Source organism: Suricata suricatta, chromosome 1 (genome assembly GCF_006229205.1).
Source record: "Suricata suricatta isolate VVHF042 chromosome 1, meerkat_22Aug2017_6uvM2_HiC, whole genome shotgun sequence".
NCBI lineage: Eukaryota > Metazoa > Chordata > Mammalia > Carnivora > Herpestidae > Suricata > Suricata suricatta.
This window is the reverse complement of record NC_043700.1, coordinates 75539908-75550044: the sequence shown is the minus strand read 5'-3', so window position 1 is coordinate 75550044 and position 10137 is coordinate 75539908.

Genomic DNA, 10137 nt, shown 5'->3' with positions numbered 1-10137 from the left:
GACACAGGATACCCTGAGACATAGGACTTGGGTAAGGCAACAGGGTGGGACAGGACAATTCCACAGCTTATGGTTTGTGGTGATCAAAGAAAGAAGTCAAAGCTGAGTTCTAAAATTTAACCAGGGAGACAGCAATGGTTGAACAAGGGGCATAACTTAGTCAAACAACACAAGAGAAGCCAGGTGTTCGAAGCCACAGCAAGACCATTCAGAGCACAGGGCAAGAAGGAGAGTCTGGAGACATGCCCTGAGCTGTGGGATGCCACCCAGCCCTTTCACTGCACACTGTTGGTTACGGTTGGGGAGAGAGGCAGAGTCAGCTTGGGTAACACTAAAGTCATAAAGAGTGGGCTCTAATACACTTAGGGAAAAAAATAAAAGTGAGTATCCCTGTTTGTCAATCCCCAAAGCTCAAAATATTTTGCAGATTCTGCTCTTCATGGGTTACTACATTCTTTCATTAATCCAACAAGTATTTATTCAGAGCCTACTGTGCCAGATGCTGAAATAATTTATGGCTGAGGTGAACCCACCAAGCCACAGTGGTTTTTTTCAGCATTTATACAACTCCTCCAAAGAGAAAAACTTGCTTGTCAAATACCCACCCCATATTATCCTGTCCTATGAAGACTTGTTTCTTTTAATATTTAAAAACTTTCAAAAATAGAGAATGATGCTTTTGACTTGTTAGAACTCAGCAAAAGATGTTTGAAAAGCTAATGGGAAATTGACTTTTTTTTTATACTGAGAGGCAGTAATTTCTGTTCAGATGTTACCTATGAAGTCCGTCAATCCAGGCTAGTGCTACTAATGTGTATATTTTCAAAAAGACCATTCGAAGCATTCTGTAGGTTTACAGGATGGTTTCCCTGAAGATTTTTTTTGCCTTGTTCTTTTTGTGCTGTCTGCCATTTTGAATCTCTTAATATAACTTCTCTAAAGGGCCCATGGATCACGACACTCTAACAAATGTTGATTCTCCATTAATGTATGTCCACATGACTTTATACTCTAAAGGCAGAGTCTTTCAAATAAAAGAAGAAAGTGCTAATTACTCACACTGGGGATGACTATTAATAGACCTACATATACTCACTGAGGGCCTACTTAGGCCTGCATGTAAGAACAGAGGCAACAGTCATTCCAAGTTGTCTCAGGAAATTTCACCTAAAAAAGCAAGGCATTTGAATCAAGTCTAAAGAATGTGTAAAGGCCAAAGCTGGAAAAGCATTTACAAATAATAACAAATTAATAACAATAATAATAAAAATGCAGGCCAAAAGAGCAACTGGGAGCACTAACCCTGACTCATTTAGAAGAGCTCATAGGTGATATCTGGTAGACCAAGAAGAGCAAGGTTACCCTCATCAATGTATGGCATTAGCCAGCATTTTTCAGGTATTTAACAAAGGGTCATACATACTTAAGCACTTAATTGAAGCATTGATAATAACAAATATGTGGAAATTGTTCCCACCAGTACTTTCTACCTCAAATACTTCTCAAATGCACTAAATAATATTGAGAGTGGTTTGAAAAAGTATGCTTAATTTTTAAAAATAAATGTACTTCTTTTAATTGAAATATAGTTGACACACAATGTCACATTAGTTTCAGGAGATAAATCGTGATTTGACAACTCTGTGTGTTATGTCTCGCTCACAAGCATAGTTACCATATGCTGTTACAATATCATTGATTCTATTCTCTATGCTGTATCTTTCATCCTGTGACTTATTTCATTAATGGAAGCCTGTGTCTCCCTCTTTCCTTTACTCATTTTCCCCTTCCCAAACCCCCTCCCCATCTGGCAACAAACTATTTATTCTCTGTATTTATGGGACTTTTTTTGCTTTTGTTGGTTCACTTGTTTTGCTTTTTAGAATCCACATATAAGCTAAATCACATGGCAGTTGCCTTTTTCTAACTTATTTCACTTAGTGTAATGCTTTCTAGGTCCACCGATGTTGTTTTCATTAAGGATATCACACGGGTTAAAAATTCATCTATTATAAAAATTCATCTATTATAATAAAGTTTACATTGTACTCTCCTTGCCTCTTATCTCCATAAAGTTACTGCACTAAAACTATTCTCTCATGACTGAATGTCTCAATACAAATTATATACAAGTCCTACTAAAGCCATACTATGGTCTAATACACTAAAAAAAATGACATGAAGAGGCTAAATAGATTTCCAAAAATGTTAGAAGTTAATATTGGCAAAATCCAGCATAAAATCCATTAATCTTCACTTTCACCATGAGCATTGATTGCAATGCCAATGTACATTTTAACACTGGTTTAAATATTTTTTATTTTGACTTTGGGCAGAGGTCAAGATTCCTACAGTCTTTTTGATTGGTAAGAAAATCACTCCAAGATCACAAGGCCTATCTTTTTTTTCAGTATACCAAACAACCAATCAAAAATGACATGTCTCTCAGAGAGATCCTTTGAGTGAACTTGGTCACATCTTGGATTGTTATTAGTGAAGCAGAACTGTCTGATAAGCAAAGAACATGATTACTTGGAGGAGAAGAAGCTAGAGAACACATTAGAGGCAACTAGCATTTATTTTTTCATATTACAGTAATGGGAAATACCATTAGGGGTCCGGCCAGACATAACAAGTCTGGGAAAAGCAAAAGGAAGGATTATGAGGTTACAGATGACAAATGAAAATAGACGTCACTGCTTCAGGTCAAGTTCTTTCCTCTTAGATCTGTATAAAGAGCCACCTGTACCTTGCCAGGTGAGATGTCCTTTAGGAAGAAGGCTTTAGACTGGCCAGCCCTTTGACTGTTAGCCTGTATTGTGTCACCAAGAGGGGCTAAACTATTTGCGCCTCAACTGTAAAAGGGTAATTATGATAGTATCTATCTCTAAAAAAAGGGGGGGGGTTGTGAGAAGTAAGGGAGAAGAAGAATAATACTTAGCCAATTTTGTAAGCATTACATAAGTGTTAATTATCATTAGGGGTAGTAGTACAGAAATGGTAGTAGTAGTAGTGGTAACAGTAGTTATAGTGGTAAGAGTAAGAGTAGTATTAACACTGAATTGTTTGGGGTTTATTATCTGTCTTCTATAGGAGAATATATTTGTTTCATTCATGTCTTCTTATTGCCAAGAACAGTGCCTAACATTAAAGTAAAACCTTAATAGTTATTTGTTGAATGAATATCTTAAAAACCTCCAAGCCCTCATATTCCTTTTTCTGTGACTTTTGAGATTTGGGCAACTAAAATTCACAAGTGGTTGAACATAGTCTCCAATATCAAAGCTGTGTATATGGGTTCAGTAGTCCATATGCCGAGACACAGAGTGGGCATCACTTATGTTGTTTGCTGTGCCTTATTCTGAGGGCCTTCTTTTCTGACATCTTCTTCCCAGGGACCTCTGGGATGATCAAGTCACTCCCCATTCCCTCCAAGTTGTCCTTCCCTCTCCTTCCCATAAAAATGAAACTGCCCCTAATTTTATCTCCATAAGGCCTTCTCCCTGGTAGATGATACCTAATTACTCTTGCAAACTAACATGCTCTTTAACTTTGTTTAATGTCTCTTGCAATTCTAAAATTTTAAAAACTGATATCATGTGATAATTGGTTATTTCACAATTTGCTGTATGTGTCATAATATTCAGATGTGGAAAATGTGCTAATATTTGCCCTCTATCTGGTAATGAATGCTTTCATCCATTGGAATAGCTTTAATGATAGAACTCAGACATGAAAGCTGACCTCATAGGAAAAATCACTGGTGCTGATGGAGCCTTGGGAAATCCCTTGTTACATCACAAGGTTTTATTTCCCAGAAGTAGGGCTAGAGTTCTTTGATTTATCCAGTCAGCTTCTCCTGACTTCATCAGAGACAGAGGTGTCATTCCTGACGGGGGAGGTTTGGAATTTAACTTCCTTATCCCCTATGGAAAGTAGCAGAGCTTCCCAAGGGAAATCATGAGTGAGGGTAGAAAAGAAGAAAGAGCAAAGAATAGAGGAGAGGGCAAGAAATCAGTGTAGAATGCAGCAAAAGACGAGAAAGTACAGGTGGAAAGAAGGTGGAAGAGCAAAAGAGAGTGCTAGTAAGCAAACAGGGGAAAGGAGAAAATGCAAGGGAGAAGATAGCATTTAGCACAAGAGGTGGTGAAATGCTGAGAAGTCCACAATGGAGGCAACCCAGCAAGGAAGACTGAAGTAAGATATAGAGATAGGATACAAATGGACATTGAGGAGCCATTGTTGGTTATCTAGGTAAGGAAGGATTGGTGGTCTAAATAAAAGGCATATTTTGTATTTATAATTCTGGTGGTTTATTTATGACACATCTAGGTGTGTCATTTAATCATATCAAGTTATAATTTTATTATTACACACAACTGATTATTTTCAATGTATCATTATAGAAGACCCCTTAATCAAGGGGTAGAAATGATATAGCTTCATTTCAAATCTATAATTAGACATACATTTTAACTTTACATTGCTGGAATCTTCCTGCTGGTGGTGCCTACCTCTGCTAAACGCTATTCTTGACAATGCATTGTTGCGTATTTTGTCAAATATAATAGCATTTCTATTTACAGAGAAAGAAGCAATTATTTCTTAGCAAACGATATAGGATTTCAATGTTTGGCCTAATTAGCTGTGAGAAAGGACATGGTCCAGGTAGTCTTCAGAAAGCCAGTTTACATATGGACACTCCTCCCTCTCCATTCCCACCCTAGTTGCAGCCAACATTGCTCACTGGAAATATTATAAAAGTCTCTTAGCTCCTTCCCCACTTCCAGTTATGTGTAACACATCCAACGTGAACTTTTAAAACTATTACCTTTCAGGGGTGCCTGGGTGGCTCAGTCATTGAAGTGTCTGACTCTAGCTCAGGTCATGATCTCATGGTCTATGGGTTTGAGCCCCATGTTGGGCTCTGTGCTGACTGCTCAGAGCCTGGAGCCTGCCTCAGATTGTCTCCCTCTCTCTCTCTCTCTCTGCCCCTCACTGGCTCATGCTCTGTGTCTCTCTCTCTCTCACTCTCTCAAAAATAAATACATGTTAAAAATTTTTTTAATATTATCCCTCAGCCTCTATTCAATTTTTTATTGATGTCTCACTGCACAATGGACAAACCTAAATTCCTATAAAGACCTATATGACCTTGCCGTTATATATCTCATCTTCATATTCAGCTGTGCCACACTCTTCCTGACCCATAGCCTTCACATAAGTTCTGTCCTAAGACTGTACCGCTCTTTCCTATTCTTCATCTGATAGCGTTTTCCTCAGAGAAGCTTCGCGTGACCCCCAGCCTGGGTCAAGTCACTCTGTTACACATGTTCATTGCATACTTTGCTTCAACTATATGTCAGTTCACATAATTATTCTTTAATACTTATTCGTCTACTTATCTGTTCACTGTGACTGCTAGTTGGTTGTAAGTTTATGAAAAACGGAGGTCAGGTGTATCTTGCTCATTACTCTTTTCCCTGTACCTGCCATGGTTCTTATTACTTGACAAAAACTCAGCATATTGTGTGAAGGAGTAACTGAGATTTGAAATTCCAACATTCCAGATTTGTTTGCAATCCCAAGGAGCCTGCTTCTGGTAGAGCACACACAGTGTTTTCTATGCATTTGTTTGAAGAGAGGAAGAGGGAATCCCTTCTGCTCCCCCTGAATACAATCATTCTGAATGGGCTCAGTATTGCAACAGGACACTAGGGATGGAGATAGCAAATTTACGAGTCTTTCCTGTGTAGAACAGCACCTGCCCTTGTCCCCCATGAAAGGAACGTGATGCTCAGTATTCAAACCTTTGCAGCTGCCTTAAGCAGAGGATTTGCAGGCCCTTTTGGTTAATAAGGAATCTCTCTGAAGGGTAGAATGTAGTTGTAGGAAAGAGAAGCATTGGAGCACCTGGGTGGTTGAGTAGGTTGAGTGTACAACTTCAGCTCAGGTCATGATCTCATGATTCATGAGTTTGAGCCCCACATCAGGCTCTGTGCTGTCAGTGTGGAGCCTGCTTTGAATCCGCTCTCTCTGCCCCTCTTGTGCATACATACTCCCTGTCTCTCTCAAAAATAAATAAACACGAGAGAGAGAGAGAGAGAGAGAGAGAGAAACATTACTAGAAATAGATTTTCTATAAAATAAAGGAGATAATTAAAATCTTTGGTTCTCTACTTCCTTCAGAGCAAATCTCATTAACCTCTCCTGCTGTGCAATCACAGTCTTCTTCAGATTAGCTGCCAGTTCCTCATGCTTCATTCTGAAACAATGGCATCCAATATCTGCACTTCTTAGTGCAATGACTTGTTTCAAACACTTCAGGATGACTGCCTCAAGGACCTTTGGCCAAATGTTATCCGTCACATTGGAGGGTCTCTGGCAAGGCCAGAGTCAATCTAATGAAGCTTCTAGTTGTCTTCCCATATTCTCAAATAAGATGACCTATTACACGTGCTTATTCCTTTCTGGTGGTGATAGGGACTAGGGAAGACAATGCATTGTTAACTCTAACATGAGTGAGCAGATAAAAATTTTAGGATTTGGTGATTCTCTTCTGGCAGCCAAACTTGCTTATAGCTTTCAGAATTGGTGCCCACTGATGGCATGAAACACTTAGAGTCTCTCATCGCAAAAGAACACCACGTTCGCAATTATCTTTCCAATGGTGCGAGCAGACTATGTCAATGTCATGTTTAATATTTAAGCATACTCTACTGTCATTTGTGTGTGTTTACTCCGTGGACATCTGCAGAACCAATATGAATAAAAATGGAACTTTCGGGGCAAGAAAAGTACATTGAGAATCACTGAGTTGGACAAACCTAGGGGGAGGGTTGTGCCTATTCAAACACCTGTCTCCCACCCTCTCACCATCTGTGCAATCACTTCACCCTTCAGCCTCACTACTCACCCCTACAATTACCCTGTCAAGAGCAAAGTGCAGCTCAGGTGGATTTAATGTGGGTTTAATATGGCCCGTCGAGTTCAATGTTGATTTCCTTTAAGTAAATGTTTCTGTTTTGCTATAAATCTGTCTAAGTCTCTATGCTTAATTTGCATAATGAGTCCACCTAAAGCAAGAGGCAGTTTATATGTTTTGTAGGCACTAGATCAAATAAGCAGATGATAGGCCATGCAAAGTTGCAAGTGAAAACATCAGAATGATGCACAATTCACAGTTTACAGTGAAACTAAAATAAAAGGTTAATTCTTTAATGCATTTTTAAGAATCCTTTCCCTCAAATTCTCAATATGAATATAATAATAGTCTACATATAGCTCTAAAGGAAAGGAAGGTACTAATGTGTAATCCAGACCTACTATATGTTATTGGGTGTGATGCCTGAGAGTCTATAGTTATTTTCTCATCTAATAAAACAGCACTTCAAGGTGAGTATTAAAGCAAAAGACCTGGGGCTCAGAGAGTTTCAGTATCATGGAATAGGAACCTAAGTCTATCTGTTTCAAAAGTATGTTTTCTGTCCTCTAAATGGTCGTATCATTTATCTGGCGATAGTACATCAGTCTGGATGATTCAACCCTCTAAGGGTTTCACCTAATCAAGTGTGATTTATTATGCTCCATCCCTGTAGAAGACAAAAAATTATTAGGTATAAATGGAAATCATAAGGAATTGTCCACTGAACTACCTAGATATGACATCATTTAGAGCTCAAAGCCATTGGATAATTGCTCTACTTCCATCCATTAATTCTTTTACACAAAACATATACTACTGATTGCCAACTATGTTCCAGGCACTGGAACATACATTTTGAATAGAATGATAAGCCACATGGGGATGCTCTCTGTATCACAGAGCTGACTATACAGAGCACCGTGCAGTGCAGTTTGCGCTCTGTGATTCTCAGGTGGAATGTGGCTCAATGTGGCCTGCCCGAGAATGCAAGAAACCAAGCACACACAGATGCTGCTTCTGTGTAATAATTTATGACATTTAAAGAAGGAATCAGGATCAGTAATGCTTTATATTTAGTCAGGCTTAAAATATTTATCATATCAGGTAAACTTCAATCATGATTTTTCATAAATATGAGACAAGTTGTTATAGGAGAATTTTGTGGTTGATTTTCTGAATTTGTCAACATGTTTACACCACCGAGCACCTTTATATTTTGCAATGTATAGAGGAAAGGCATAATCGACCTTCCATTACAATGCAAAGCACCTAGGTAGGGAACCTAGAAATTACTATTTAAGTTGTGACAGAATCAGAATCATTCAGGAGCATGCACAAGTCAGAAGTCCTTCCCTAAGGAAAATGTACCCCCTTCCCTGTTTCCTGAGTCAAGAGTAGAAAGTGGCATTCGTTCATTCTTCATCTTTACACTTAGTAAAGTTAATAAAAAAAATCCATAAGCGATACACTGAGTGTGTCACATCAATTACTTTGTTGTTTAGATGAAATGAGCTTTGTGTTGCTCTCGAATTAGGCACTCATCATGCATAATTAGCTCCTTACATAGAACAGCTGCTGGCTTTTACAATGCTTTCAACCCAGGGTGGAGGGCACCCATCCTTGGTGTTTACTGTGAGTATTATTTAATCAGATCTGTGATATGTGCACATTTGATTTGATGATAAGATAGAGAAAAGAACTACCTAGAGAAAAGCACGGTATGTTTATCTTCACCTAGAAAAGTTAATTCTGAATTATATTAAAAGGCACTACACTATTATATTGGAAAACCACTTAAATTTTTTTAATGTTAAAAATTCTTTTGTTATTAACTATTATCTGTGACTGTTTATGAGAAAGAGGAAACCATGCATTTCATACCAGTGTATTCAAAGGAATAAAAAGCATCATCTGGATGGGTCTCGTGGATAAACGGAACATCAGAAAATCTTCGACTTAACTCTGAAACTTTACAATACACTTACTCCCCACTTTTGCCATCTGCAAAACTGGAAAATAATCATCAACAAGTAAAGCACTTTAAGGTGGAACTTGTTACCACAGATGTACAAAATATAATTCCAAAGTATAGTTCTAAATTTAAACACTATAATGATTGGCGTTGGACGCACATCGGAGACGTTGCCGTGGGTTCTGTTAGCAATGGTTTATGTATTTGAGAAGTGGGGAAAGCCTGAGGACAGATAATGTAATCATCACAAGCAATTGCCTGCCACCTTTTATTTTTTTAAGTGTGCGTATTTTTCATCTCTAATGGAATTATAGGTTTATAAATAAGAGAACTGAGCAAAGAGGATCCTGCAAAGTCACAGCGAGTGAGACAAGGAGATATTGTTACTCCAGTTCCCCAGGTTATACATTTTTCTCCTAATCACACCCAGCTAGAAAGACAAGTAGAAATTAATATATCATATTTTAGGTAATAAAGGGCAGTAAATGCTATGTCATGAGTACAATTTTCCATTTTTCAAATTGTAAAGCTAAAATCTGGCTAAGGGAATGTATTCAAAGTTTTACTGCCAATGTTCAGTATTTGTTAAATCAGCTAAATGCCATTTATGATATGGGAGCAATGTGTTTAAAAGTGATGTGCTTTGGAAAAGTGTTTTAGAAATTAGAGGTAACCTACCCATTCATATATACATATTTGTATGTAGATATATATGCACACAAGCACACTAAACAAATTTCACTAAACAGAGTTCAATAAATATTGTTGATACACATTGTTTCCCTTAATGGGTTCACCTTTGGATGAGTGTGTTTACAAGACATACTCAATTGGTATACAACCAAACTGGCTCAAGTGACTGTTTATTACTGGCTGGCATTCCTTCTGCTTTATCCAGCAGGTAGTCACTTGGGTGGGTTAATGCTTGTACCATAATGGTTATTAAATATTTTTATTACCACTCTAGGTACACATGTGTTAATCACTCTAGCTGCATATATTTTAATATATTCTATAGCATTCCTACTAAGCCATTGACAATAATTAGTCAACAGTTAGGTAATAATAGCAAGAAAAGTATTTGTGAAAACTTGTTAAACACGTTATTGAGCGATGAGGTTGGCAAACAGGAGGAAATCACCAGAAATATCCTTACATTCAGGTTAAACTAGAAACCATGTAGTGAAGGAAATAAATACAGTTGCATCTATGATTGTAACAATGGTCAAGGAACATGCAA